The sequence below is a fragment of the Eucyclogobius newberryi genome, unplaced genomic scaffold, assembly GCF_026437365.1.
Source record: "Eucyclogobius newberryi isolate DKJ021-1_F unplaced genomic scaffold, fEucNew1.0.hap1 SCAF_8, whole genome shotgun sequence".
Classification (NCBI taxonomy): domain Eukaryota; kingdom Metazoa; phylum Chordata; class Actinopteri; order Gobiiformes; family Gobiidae; genus Eucyclogobius; species Eucyclogobius newberryi.
This window is the reverse complement of record NW_027316500.1, coordinates 11719843-11734974: the sequence shown is the minus strand read 5'-3', so window position 1 is coordinate 11734974 and position 15132 is coordinate 11719843.

Sequence of the window (15132 nt, the reverse complement as noted above, 5' to 3'; positions counted from 1 at the left end):
TTTTGTTCAAGAATGTATTTGGTGCATTGAAATTCCAGTTAAAATAGAACAAGTTTCTTTAAAAACAATCTAGGGTGTTAACATTAATGTTCTAGACCAGATCTATGGTATTCAGGACAAAACTGAGCTCAAACCTGGACCAAACCATCTTTTAACTTAATTAAATGTTGTGCATGTGATGCACAGCCAAGGCATGGGTGGAATATGAAGATTTATTACCCTAACACTAATGATTAAACATTGGACATTACAAGTTTACATAATTTACAGTTTAAGTTGCATCTCTGAGCGCTAGAGTTAACCAAATAACAAAAGCGGAAGTGGCTCTATTGTTAATTAAAATGTATTATTATCTGACACTGCCCTAGTTCAGGAGGATTTATTCGGCGTCTTTGCTGCTTGAAGTGGTTTATTTAGACAAATAAAAGGCCTTATAATTACAGCAGACACAAATAAAGCACTTCATTAGAGGTCCAAACAAACAGAGGTAATGTATCACTGAAGCCGGAGGTTGTCATGAAGCTTGAGTAAATGCTCTGGTCTGGGCTGTTGGCTCACACCTCAGCCTGGTTTGCACTGCTTAACAGCTGCATTCAGTGGACACTGTTGTTCTATTCGCCACAAGAGTAAATAAGGAAGCACAAAGTCATTAATTAGAGTCAGTCGTATTGTCAGACCCAATTCTATCGATGAGCATTTTATTGTGACCCACTTTCTGCAGTAGATTCTTTGTTATATCTATATATATATATATATATATATATATATATATATATATATATATATATATATATATATATATATATATATATATATATATATATATATATATATATATATATCCATGGCATATATATATATATATATATATATATATATATATATATATATATATATATATATATATATAGTGGATTGCAAAAGTATTCGTGCCCCTGGAACATTTTGTCACATCAAAACCACAAACTTATATTGGCATTTTTTGTGAAAGTGAAAGACAAAGCGACACACAATTGTGAAGTGGGAGGAAAATTAGACATGATTTACAGATTAAATAAAATCTGAAAAGTGCAGGTTGAAGAAGTATTCAGCCGCCTTTGTGACAATGACTTGCCTGATCATTGTTAAAAGATTGAAAGTGAATCTAATCTATAAAGTATAAATGCAGCTGTTCAGTGAGAGCCTCAGAGGTTTGTTAAGAGAATGTTTGGGGAGCAAACATTCTCATGAAGTGGAAACAACACACCAGACGGGTCAGGGATAAACTTTAAACCTACCGATACATGACTGTCCACCAAAACTTACAGTCCAAACAATGACCCTAAGCATAAAGCCACAGCTACAATGGAACAGTTTAAAACAAAATATATTTGTGTTTTTGAATGGCCCAGTCAAAGTCCAGACCTAAGTCCAATTGAGAATTTGGGACAAGATCTGAAAACTGCTGTTCAAAAACGCTCTCCATTAACTGAAATTGAGTCTGTAGATGAGCAAAGCCGATATACACTAAGATACTGCAGCTGTGATTGCAGAGAAAGTCGGTTCCACAAAGTATAGACTCAAAGAGGCTGAATATTTTAGCACTTTTCAGTTTTGTATTTAAAAAAAACAAACTGAAAATCATGTTTACATTTCCTTCCACTTTGTGTTTCTCTTTCACCAAAAATGTCAATACAATTAATTTGAATTTGTGGTCGTGACATGACAAAATGTGGAAAATTATACGAGTCCAAATACTTTTGCCAGCCACTGTATATCTACTAATAAATCAAAATCAAATGTTTTACTTTTACCCTCATCTTTTTCATCTTTCATCTTCTTTCATCTTTTTCTCTTGCTCGCACCTGTCAATCATCCAACTGCTAAAATTGACTTAATGACTGTCACTGCCAGATTTACAACTTTTTTTAATGGTCTAACAAAGACTTGATTAGCTATCACCAGAAATGATTACAGAATTAGTCATCACAAAAGCTAAGATTCACCTCTGCACATTTATCTATGACAACCACACGTTTTTCAAGAGTGTTGAGATCTCGGTGTCAGAAGACGGATGTTTGCATTGTTGCTTCTCCTCATCCATGTCATTCTGGACCTAATGCTTCAAACCGCCGCGCCATTAATCAGGCTGTGTATGGCATGTAGAGCAGGCTTATTTGTGTTAGAAATTACAGTGTAAATAAACAATTTGTTTACTATGAGACTGCCTCTGGTCAGAGTTTGTGAGGATCCTGATTACTGTGCTGGGAGTTGTAAAGGTTCACTAAAGAGGACACAAAGTTATAAACGCCCTTTACCATGTCCCCATTTTTAGTTCCTCAAGGTCAAAATCAATGTTTATAATGATAAGTGAATGAAAGCGACTGGAATTTATTCTCAGAGTCCCATGAACTTAAATAGGACATGTGACTTATGCTGTTTGAATAGATAACTTTAAATATGATGGCTAAAAATATGATAAATAATCAATAGAATGTCAAATACATAGTGGGCTATATCATGTCTTATTCAATAGGCACAGAGTTTAAGTCTTAGACAGAATGATGCAGAATAAAATGCAGTATTTGGCTGCATGTTTGGTATTTTCCTTATGTAGAAGGAAGTTGTAAACATACATTTGTAAAGTATTGTAAAGTATACGGATGCGCGTGGTGCTTTATCCTGCACAATGATGTGATACTAAGATATGAGAGGACCTGTTTACAGGAGTTTTGTTAATAAGAGTTTTTGTTTTTGTTTATAAGAGTTCTTCTATTTAGAGTGTTTTTAAACTTCCTATAAGTTATTTGTCCTTTCCCCCTGTATTTACTGCGTTGTAACACTAAAATCTCCCCATTATCTTACTAGGTGTAGAGTTGTCTATTGCATAACCGTATGATACATAAACCATTATCTATTATCTTTACATCAGTGTGAAAGATAAAGATATCGACCGATACCACAAAAAAACAAACATGAGTTTAATGTCTCCATCTTGTTGGGGCGATTGTCATTGTTTTCTCTATTGTCATCTTTCTTTAACTTGACACGTGTGCACAATCAACACGTGCTTTAGATCTAATTTCACTAATTGAAACTGTATTTCACTGATCTTCAATCTCAATGTTTTGTTCCTGTTACGTGTCCTGTTTTTTGTTGTTGCCATCACCTCTTTGGATGAAAACGATCCTGCTCTGCAACTGCACTGTCCCAGATTTAATAACATAATCATTACATGCAACGTCTACATGAATGAAATATCTCTTGTAAGCATATACCCACACACTTGACCTCCTATAGTTCCCTTTTCTTGACACCTTTTGAACAACTTCACAAACTTCATAATCTCTCACCGCCTCGTGCTTGCTCCACTTTTCCTCTTTCCTCTCACCTGTTTTACTCATACCCAAAGAATGGCCTGTTCCCTCATTAGCGCCTTTATCTTTCGCCCTTCTCAGGACCCCGAAACCAGACATTTCGCTGTAATTGATGCTGTTGTTGCTCCTGTTGCTGTTCACTATTTTGATGTGTCCTGGCTTTGTGGAACGAACAGGGTGCATCTTGGTCTTCTCGGCAGGCGGCAAATTACTTTCTCTGCATCGTTCTAACACCCCTGACTGGGACACTGCTGCTGCACTAGAAGCAAAACAATTTGTCCAACATGAATGGGCTCCCACGAGACAGACTTTAAGTGTTAAATGACCCCGCTGAACCCAATACTAATCCGCGCCTGGGTAACTCGCACTTCCAACCTCTGTGCTGCCATTTCAAGACTGCTTATGCAAATTCAAGGTGATCTGATTTTTCTCAAGCCTTACTTCTTCGCCATCTCTTGCAGGAGCCCCGAGGGACCCCAAACCCACGCCTGCTCACTAAACGACTTTCCATGGATATAAATATAATGCAACTTTGGCGTTTCACCCATAATTAAACGTGTTGAAGCATGATTTGTATTGGAAACAGAAATGTCAAACTGTTCACCGCAAGCTGCGAGATGTGGACAAAAACCATCAAATACGATACACATTCTCATTTTGAGTTATAAAGCACAATATGCAAAGAGTATTGGTTCTGAGAAGTAAAACTTGAGACTTGAGGCAATAAGAAAACAAAGAAAACCACTGTTGATAAACTCAAGCTTCATCTATGGTTGCGGTTGCTGTTCACTGCCTGTAGGGGGCAGCAGTAAGTCACACTCAAGCCTATGACAGCTTTGTCTTGCTTCTCTTCTCATAAACTGCAATGTGGCGTGCCCTCCAGACATCTGCTCGGTTGTAAAGGGAATTAATAAATAAAAAACTAAGCCCTATGAATGACGCTTCAAGAATTTATGTTGCAAGCAGAACATATTTTGTTTCGATATTATAATCCTTATTGGTACATTTATTGTTTGGAGTCAGCGTTTACGTAGTAAGTGCATCTGTGTTTTCCCCGTTATGTCTTTGTAAAATGTGAAACTAGGACTCCTTGGAGAGTTCGTGGACCGAAGATGGAGCGGAGTTGTGGGGAGAGAGCAGTGTACAATAACAGGATCATTAATTAACCCGACTGTGGCCTTGTGCACGACACGCAGTAACACCCCCGTCTAACAGGCTCCACGGGGGGTGCAGGGGGGTCCACCCTCCCACTGTCGGCTCACCTCTGTTTTAATCACTTCTAATTGTTTCCAATGGAACGCTGCATGCAGTAAATATCCAGCGGGAAGGATGGGAGTTCACTCAGACCCCCTGGTCCTCTCATCAGCTCTCTTTGTGGTGCCACAACACAGCTCACTTTTGATGAAGGCAAAACTAAACTTTTCACAGTTCCCTCTATCACTGAATCTGGATGAAGCCTAATTTTGACGCCCATGAATGTCACAAAAGTATTATCATATGATAAAAGACTAAGAAGTGCACATGCTGGAAAAAGGCAATTACTTTGAACCTGGAACGATGATTATTTACTTTCTAATGGTGCACTTATGTTTTCTTGAGGGGCCAGCATTTATCTCCATTGAGTGGTTGTTGTTTTGCCTGGAATGGTCTGCAGTATGGCATTAAACGTATCTATCTCCATGGGGACAAGCAGGTGATGCCACCAGGTCAAGTTATTAGTCATGTCTATGGAAAAGCGCGCTCCCTCACTTTAAGAATATGTTTTCAAGGTATTTTGGGGCAATAAAAGTACCTTTCGTTGAACATTTCAGGCAAAGCAATAACACCTCCAGAGAAAGGCACGTGGCGGACCTTAAATCCAGACAACATAGTGCACCAAGTGAAGATACACACAATGCTGCCCAGAGTTGTATAGAAAGACATGCATCCTATACCTCAGGTTCACTTCTGAGTACTAAAGAATGAAGGGAATCCCAGAATAATACTTTTAAGATCACATTTATATGTAAAGCAACATTGCTGTAAGACTGGTGTTCTCACCCTTTACTTATTATGCTTTTGTGGGTTCCCTGAGTCCATGTTATCCACCCGAGCTCATGTCAAAGCAGTGACAGCTGGCTCGCTCACAGAAAGCCGCTATAGTCACTGAAGTGTGACCCCCTCCCGTTAACTCTAGCCCCTCTACTTAGCCTAGGATCGTCTCTCTGCACAGCCGCGCCGCATATGGGACTGGTCAGCCATGCAAACCTGCCCGGACCAATTAGAAGGCACCACCAGCTGGGCCCTGCCTTCAAACCCTCCTCCACGTCACGCTCCAGCATCCCACAATCAAACCGACTCTGCCTCACAGCCGTAATCATGCCAGGCTAATGGGCACAGTGTCCCTGGCGCGTGGACGAAGGCAGCCGTTTGTGACGTGGATTCTTAATGCCGTCCATGCAGCTAAACAGGCACAGCAAGACGAGCGAGCTGGCTCTGGGTTTGCTCTGACCACATGCTTTGTTTTCACTGGGGATTTAGCAGTCGATTTAGGGATATAAGAAAATATATTTAGTTTAGCAGAGCTAAAGCTGCTTTAGACATATTTGGAGTACTATATATAACTTTTCTAGTGGAGGGTATGTCATCTGCTCTCCTTGAAGATGTTATTGCCTTTTCTAAATGTTCCCCAGTATGGCATTAAACTTATGTACATTGTTTTTACTTTTGAGAAACTCTATGGGGGCTCGCCTCTCCACAGATCTAACCTTGTGGCATCACCTGCTTGTCTCCATGGAGATACATGCATTTAAGGCCATGCTGTTTTGCTCACCGGTGGTGTAGTGGTTTAAGACATTGCACTTTCCACATTCTTGGTTCATTCTTCGGCCTCGATCGTTTGCTGAATATCTCTCTCTTTTCTCCCAATTCCATTCTATATTTGTTCTGTCAAATAAAGCATTTGTGCCAGAAATTAAATAGATAATAATCATAAATTAACAATGGCATTGCCAGAGGGTGTTCAACAGAAGTTTGTTGTTTGATTTGAATTTCCTGCATTGTACACCATCATTGTGTCCACAGGCAAGACCACACGACCTCCAGACCCTGATTGTGATTTGTGCAGTCGAGAGGTTACTTTTAATTAGCTACTTTTATTTGACTCATCAGCTACAATATTCGATAAATCCAGATGTTCCTTCAAAGTGGTCATTACATCCATTTATAAGGTACATTCTCTCATCAGTGGGTAAAGCAGAACATACTGTGCCAAAGAGATATTTTGGACATATTTACCATATTTTAACCCATCATTCTATTTAGACATCAACACAAATGGAGTCAAAAGACAAAAAAACACACAATGTAAATGTGATTGTTGCAGGTTCTCTTTTTGTGTCAAACATTGGAGTTTATAAAGGACAACGTCTGTACCCACAAATCCTTAATGTTTCCCATTTCTGTGAGGATATTGTTTTTAATTAGTACGTGGGCTGAAACACTGTGAAATTATTATTTTGTGATGTAATTTTAGTGGTAATGCTCATTGTTGCATTTAATTTTCACAAACTGATTAGGATTCTGGGTGGGCTGTTCCCCAGGAGAATATAATATTTAGTCAGTCAAATCTAATGTTTCAAATTTAATGTGTGCCTTATTTACCCCCATAAGAACACCAGCCCCCGAGACCTGAGAAATAACATGTTGTGAATTTGATGAATCACTCTGCTACCACCACAGTGCTGCAGTCACTTAGTGTTGCCTTTGGAAATAATTAAGAGAAGTTTTTAGCCAGAACTGAATGCTTACGCACAACATGCATTCATATAAAGTTGATTTGCATTTTAGCATCACACATTGTCACAGGTGCAAAGTAAATAAATGAGTGTGATGTTTCTGCCTGTCATTCAATTCAATGTATTGTATTGTTATTATATTTTATTGTGGGAAACAACTCAATACATTTATGTTAGAACACAGATTGTTTTTTACATTTTTGGTTTGGAAAATATGGTATAATTTATGTGTAGTCCTGATTCGTTTCTGATTGGATTTGAGTCTTGGTTCAGTCCCATGAATTTGAATTTTGCTCTGGGTTCGTCCCATGTAGTTTGCACAAATTTACTTCAGACGAAAACATTCAAACTTGAAAATAATATGGTGAAATGAGATTCAATAATGATCCATCCACACCAATGTTTCTTCACATTTTTCAAATCTGTCATTTTCTATTATATTTTGTGAACACTTCTCCAAACGGTCCACTTCTCCTCAGTTGTTTTTTGGCTGTCTTTCCTCTTGGAGCTCATTTATCTCAGATGTAGCTCCAGATTGCATTGGGACTGACCGGGTGTCATTTTGAGCAGTGACAGGACCCTATTTTGTGCCCTGGCAGTGATGGCCGAATGTCAGATCCTCAGACAAGGTGCCTCCCGCCCCGTCCCGTGAGGATTGGAGACTTTTACCAGACTCTTTGTCCTGTCCCTTCTGTAGATGGCTCCTGACATGGCTTACATTTTGAGCTTTTTCACTGGGATTTTAGCAGCTTTCCTCCAAGAAACAGATGAATCCAAAAAGAGCTAGAGAAGGGAGCAGATATCCTTTACTGATCGGTGAATTAAAAAAACAAGAATATTGTCTACTTGTAATACAATTGCAGCAATCATGAGCTGCAATATTCAGTTCACTTGTAATGTTGTACATACACACGGACAAAAAGAGTATAAAAGTAATATTGATGTGGTAGTAGCCAATCCAAACACAGATGTGTTATTGTGGTCCAAATACTGTACATATGTGTACTTTTTAACCTATATAGTTTTCAAATGTATGTTCAGATTATATACATTTTAATTTTGTTCAAAATATGCTTTCTATTATTGTAAATTATGTTTTAGTAAAATATAGTTTTCATAGATTGGTTTGAATAATTATTTGTCTTAATAGTTTTGAGAATTCATTCTTCTTCTATGATATTGTTATTAGTGCATTTTCCTGTTGCAACATTGTAATTTTCCCACAGACAAATAAAGGATCCCTCATCTTTATCTCAAGTCAGAAAACGGTGTTGTAATTGGAAGTTTACACATTTAAACGTGTTAATGGCCTAAACGTGCTCAATAACAAGTAGAACCTGCAGCGGTGAGAGATGGTCAGTCATTGTGTTTCCGAGTGTCCGTGTGCTGCTGGTGAGCCTCAGAATGGCCCAGAGGAAGGATCAGTCATATATATAAATTAGAGATGGAGTATTGAGCGTGAGCGCGGAGGAGATGGCCGATATTGAGGATCAGTAGCTGCAGGTGAAGAGGCTCTAAACTGAGATTAAACCAAGCCACATTTAATAGATGAACTGGAAGATACAGTGCCATAGAGAATGCCATAAATACAGCACAGCAGCACGAATCGCATTTTCATTTTTGTAACTATAACAAGTTACTGTAAGTAAACTTAATTTTGATGTTTTAAATAAAACCCCATTGATTTGCAAAGATCACTAGTTGTACCAGTTTGTCCTTGAAGTAATCATTGCTATTCAGTGTTGAAATAGTTTTTTAATTAATCTAGCACTAATCGTTACATCCGTCTATGGCACAATTTTTAAGGGTTATTTTGGAAGGGCACATCCAGCATAAAGCCTGTGTCAGTTAGTCAGCAGGAAATCAAGGATCATTCCACAACTTTTCGTGTGTGCAAACCACGTTATCTCTCAATGACCGAACAATGTAATTATTTTGTGGTCAGAAAATATCAATAGAATCAACAGCACATTCATCATAATGGGGACCTCTTGTCTTCCTGTCTCTGAGACTGACTTAATCAATTGTGGAGTTGTCAGCGGTGACAGAGGTGATTAGCCTGGAGACAATAGACACCCCGACAACGCAGACAGAGCATCATCCTGTCTCCACCAGTGTCAAAGACCTCCAGACGGCTCCTCACACAAAACTTTCTTGGATGAGTTTAATTTGAGCTCCCTTGGTTTTTTCCCCTATCACCGCTGCAGCGCAATAAATGAGCCAATTAACAGTGAATTTAGAAAACGTCCCCCTACGTTGCAGTTCAAGGTGTTTGCGAGGTGCTTTTTACACTGCGGCTCTGAAACACTGTGGCGCTCTGTGACAGAAAACTGTAGAAAGTGGTGTTTGGTGTCATTTTAATCATTTTCCACATGTGGCTTCTGCTGTTAGCACTTTATCAAAGCACAGGGAGTTTGACAATGGGGCTAAATGAGGCCTTTATTCATGAATGGTGTTTAGCACAGGAATAATAGAGACCAATTGTATATATATCACTGGCCTTTAACGATGATTTACAAAAATACCATCACGTTTTCAGCCGAAATCAACGTCTCATGTCCCTGCAAGGACACTGTCGGTCCAGAAAGACGGTAGTGACGAATTTAAACACTAAGGTAAGGTAACTTTATTTGTACCTGAGGGTAGATTTGGTTGCAGGTAAAAAAGAGTGGGCTGCTCACACACACATAGACAACATTAATGACATTGACAGAAAACGGACAGTGACATAGAGACATGGATAAGCCATCATAGATACAAAAAAAAACTAGTCCAGAATAAATAAATAAATAAATAGGTTAAGAAGGCTGTGCAGTCTGGCAATTTAGTATTGTAACAGCTGATGGAACAAAACTGCCCCTTGTATCTCTTCGTTTTGCACAGAGGCATTATGTATCAGCGGCTGGATGCAAGAAGCTGAAATTCAGCATTTAGTGGATGGGATCCGTCTTCTAAGATGGACCCAACGAGCCTCTGTAGCTGTCTAGTGAGGAGGCATTCTGGGTTCAGCTGTGGCTCTCCAATCAGCCTACTAGCCCACCTCACAATGTGGTTGACTAACATTCGTTCCAGAAATACAGAAACGCTCTCATTCTAACAAGCACACACACAGAGCTTCACACATTCCACTGTAGTTTTTTTTGTTTTTACTGCTCAAACATACCACGAACTTGCCGGGATGTTCTGCAGATAATAGTTCCACGTTTTTGGAGTGTCTCTTCTCACCGTCGCTCGCACCACGGGGATGACTCATATCCATCTTCCACACTCTCCGCTGAATGATTGCCGGTGAAATGGCACATTTAAATTGCACGCTGAGTTGAGGTGATTTCCTGCCTACCTTGACGCTTATTTTGCTATGGAAATTTTATGATACATTATTATAAGCAGCGGGGGTCCGGGATGGAAAATAATAACGAATCCAGGTGGGAAGAACCCATGCACCCTTAACCGTGAATTAATAAATACATGTGCAGACAGTGTATTCTTGAGGGTCGCACTCCTTTCCGCAGCATCTCGTCGTTAACTGCACTGCGACTTAAGGTGCAAATGTGAGTGTAAAAGTGTCGAGAGCAGAGCATAACAGCCTTATTCAGCTGATCACAACAGGCGTATTTGCATAAAGAGCCCACCAACCAAGAACCATCATGATGTGAATCAATGCACCTCACCTGTGAAGTAAAAAGTCTAGTTTATCTCCTGCTGTAAAATGCCCATCTAATGAACTCATCAGAACTTAACCTTTTGTACGTTTTCACAGCAAATTGTGCACAGCGGTTGGATGGGCCCGTTCACTTACACAGCATTCACACGTCATATGCTTGTCATTCTTGGATTAGAGTCAGTTTTTCTTGGGAAGCTGGATAATCGGACTCACAATGTCTGGCCGTTTTATCAATTAGGGTTGGGTAGATACGCCAGCCAAATCACTATAAATATGAACGTGAATTTGTCCCTCAGAGTTTCTGTGACTATGACCATGAGTAACAGTGTATGGACTGTACCCACTCAAATCAAAATCAGAATATAGATCCAATTAAGTGCATTTATCAACCCAGACAGCGATATTAAATCCTTAGATTATAGAATTTGTTGTTATTGACTTCATGTATCAACATAAGAACAACAATGCATATCTAACTGCAGAGGCTCAGTGGCAGGAGCAGGTTCACAGACAGCAGGGGGCAGTAGAGATGAATTGAAAGCGTGAAAAAGAAAGTAACACAAGAACAATCAATATTTTAACCGTCGCAGCCATGTTGGATCATAAACTCGCTGTTCTGTAACGTTGCCAGAGTTTCAGAAAATCCAAGTATCACTGTAACTACCACTGGAAGTACTACTGAAAGTACCTACTGTCTGTCCATGGTAAAAAAAAAGAACTACAAAGTAACGGGTCGTGTTAGAATGTGCCATAGGGTTCTCTGAGTTTTCTAAGAGCCACAATAAATGCACATGATTCAAGTGATTGCGAATGCAAACGAATGTCTTACGTTCCGCAGCCTGTTGCTACAGTAACCGAGGCTCTGACAGACAAATCAGGCTTATCGTCTTTCCCTGACAATGTGATGTGAACAGTGTAGAAAATGAATATCCCACGCCTCTCACGCCGTTACACACAACTGCAGAGATGTTTAAACCTCAAAGTATGAGCATTTCACTTTATTTGTCGCTTTAAGTTTGCTGTAACTTTACTGGCAGCGGGTATTAGCACCAGGAGGTTTTCAGGAGAGGGTTAGCTAATCAAACAGGCAGACGTCGGTGCCAAAACTCATTTCAATGGCTCTTTAGACTTAATTTTGCTGATTAGCGCGCCAAGGTTGTCTCTGTGCAACTAAACACACAATAACAACACCACTGCCAATGTAAACTGTGCATGGACTGAATATTAGCACTAGCAATGCAAACATCTCAGCTCATCCATGTCTTCAGGTCAAGGCTTCTCTTTAACAGTTTTATTTATGTAATGATTATTATTAAATGTGCTCTATGTAACTTTAATGGAGGGGTCCGACATCTGCTTGTGTCCATGGAGATGTTACTACTTTGGCATGAAACTTACCTACATTTCCATCTAGTATCTCCATGGCCTAACACCAAAATACATCTCAGACTTGTGTGTGTCATATGAACCATCTCGGACTCTAAGGGCCTCAGGGACCGGCCTCCTGCTGGAGAATCTGCATTCCAGTTCTAAAATAAGATAATCCTTTAATGTCCACACAAGGGGAAATTTCGTTGTTACAACGCAGTAGATACAGGAGGAAAGGACAGATTATAGGAAGTTTCAAAACACACTCTTAATAGAACTCTTATGAACAAAAACAAAAAAACTCTTATTAACAAAACTCCTCTCCTATCTTAATAGGGAATGGAGGGGGGGAAATGAAATAAAATAGATGATAAAATAATAAAGTAAAAATAGCTAGCACAAGACTAGGTAATACTATTAGCAGGTAAGTAAACCGTATAAAAACACACAATAGAACACTCTTATTTACAGGTATTGCACATGGTTGATTCAGTATTGCACATGAATATGATGGTATTGCACATGGTTACATCAGTATTGCACATGTTCAGGGCTAGCAGTGTTTGTTATACAGTCTGACAGCAGGAGAAGGAAAGACCTGCGAAACCTTTCCTTCACACAGCGAGGGTGGATCAGTCTCTCACTGAAGCTGCTCTCCAGAGCGGACAGAGTGTCCTGCAGGGGGCGACACTCATGGTCCAGCATAGATGTGAATCCAGCCAGGACCCTCCTGTCCCCCACCTCCTGCACCGAGTCCAGAGCACAGCCCAGGACGGAGCTGGACTTCTTGATGACTCTGTCCAGCTTCTTCCTCTGGGGCAAAGGTCTGGAATAGCCTCCCCGAAGTCGTGAGACAGGCCCCGCCCCCGGCTGTGTTTAAATCCAAACTAAAAACTGTTTTGTTTAGCCTATGACTGACGTAATTTTACCTGGTTTTTAAATATTTTAAAATACTACATTATTTCTTTTCTTTATTTTACATTGACATTGTTTTACATTTTTATAAATTGCATTGTGTTTTTATTGTATTTTTTAAATTGTGTTTTAAACACTGTAAAGCACTTTGAATTGCAGTTTGTATGAATTGTGCTTTATAAATACATTTGATTTAATTTGATCTACAAGGTATTTCAAAGAATAAAGACAAAACAATAAATAGATAGATGGATAAAATGCAAGTTAGACACATGTAATGCCATACTGTGGAATCTGAGACCATTAACACCTCCATGTTTCATAGTGCACTTCTGATAAAAACAAAAAGAATAAATTCAGTTACATTTCAACATTCTAAAGTGACTTAGAGAGAGAAAACAAACTGCAATCTAAAAAGAATGCGTGTGGAAACGGGCTCCTCAGACCTTCATGACATTAAACTCTTCTCTTGTATAGTAATGATTGAAAACAAGCATAAATGCGTGCACATATATTTTAATCAGCTAAAGGCCACAGATTAAAATGTGCTTTACGCATAAATACTATACATAGAAATGTCCACGCTCGGCTGATTCATTCACTGAAAGCCAAACTGCCAGCATCCAGGTGACATTTGGCGTTAATGAGCTTTAATCTGCAAAAATAAGACAATTGACTTTATTTTATGTCCATTTTCATTAAACCCTATTTCAGAGCCTCCTGCTTTTCATTTGCTTCCATTAGATGTTTTTGCCTGATGGAAAACAATAGAAATGTACATGATTTACCACCAGCGAGCGTGCATTACTTCACTTCATTAAAGTTTAAATCTCTAGTTTGAATTTATTGCAGTCAAATGCAGTGACAAACGCACAGGCCGTTTTGTATTGATTAAAGGCTTGTTTGTGGTGTAAAATCTTTGACCTATTGGATAATGGGGACAATTCAGAGTTAATGGCGCTAAATTAGCTGTAGCTCATGAACAGCCATTGTTGATGGGCCGCCAGTTAAAAGATGTTGTACCTTAGCTCCAGCTGTAGTTGTGGTGTTGTTTACCCTGTCATCATAAATGACTTATTGTTATATCTCCCTGAGGCTCATGCATTCACCTGTCATACTTTGTTTCAAATACAGGCAAAACTCCCCAACACGTTTCCATTTCCAGCATAACCTCCTCACAGAGACACAGAGACACAGAGACACAGGGACACAGGGACACAGAGACACAGGGACACAGAGACACAGGGACACAGGGACACAGGGACACAGAAACACAGAGACACAGAAGCACAGAGACACAGAGACACAGAGACACAGAGACACAGGGACACAGAGACACAGAGACACAGGGACACAGAGACACAGGGACACAGGGACACAGGGACACAGGGACACAGAAACACAGAGACACAGAAGCACAGAGACACAGAGACACAGAAGCACAGAGACACAGAGACACAGGGACACAGAGACACAGGGACACAAAAACACAGAGACACAGAAACACAGAGACACAGAAGCACAGAGACACAGAGACACAGAGACACAGGGACACAGGGACACAGGGACACAGAGACACAGGGACACAGGGACACAGAGACACAGGGACACAGAAACACAGAGACACAGAGACACAGGGACACAGGGACACAGATACACAGGGACACAGGGACACAGGGACACAGAGACACAGAGACACAGGGACACAGAGACACAGAGACACAGGGACACAGAAACACAGAGACACAGAAGCACAGAGACACAGAGACACAGGGACACAGAGACACAGGGACACAGAGACACAGGGACACAGAAACACAGAGACACAGAAGCACAGAGACACAGGGACACAGAGACACAGAGACACAGAGACACAGGGACACAGGGACACAGAGACACAGGGACACAGGGACACAGAGACACAGGGACACAGAAACACAGAGACACAGAAGCACAGAGACACAGGGACACAGAGACACAGGGACACAGAGACACAGGGACACAGGGACACAGAGACACAGGGACACAGGGACACAGAGACACAGAAGCACAG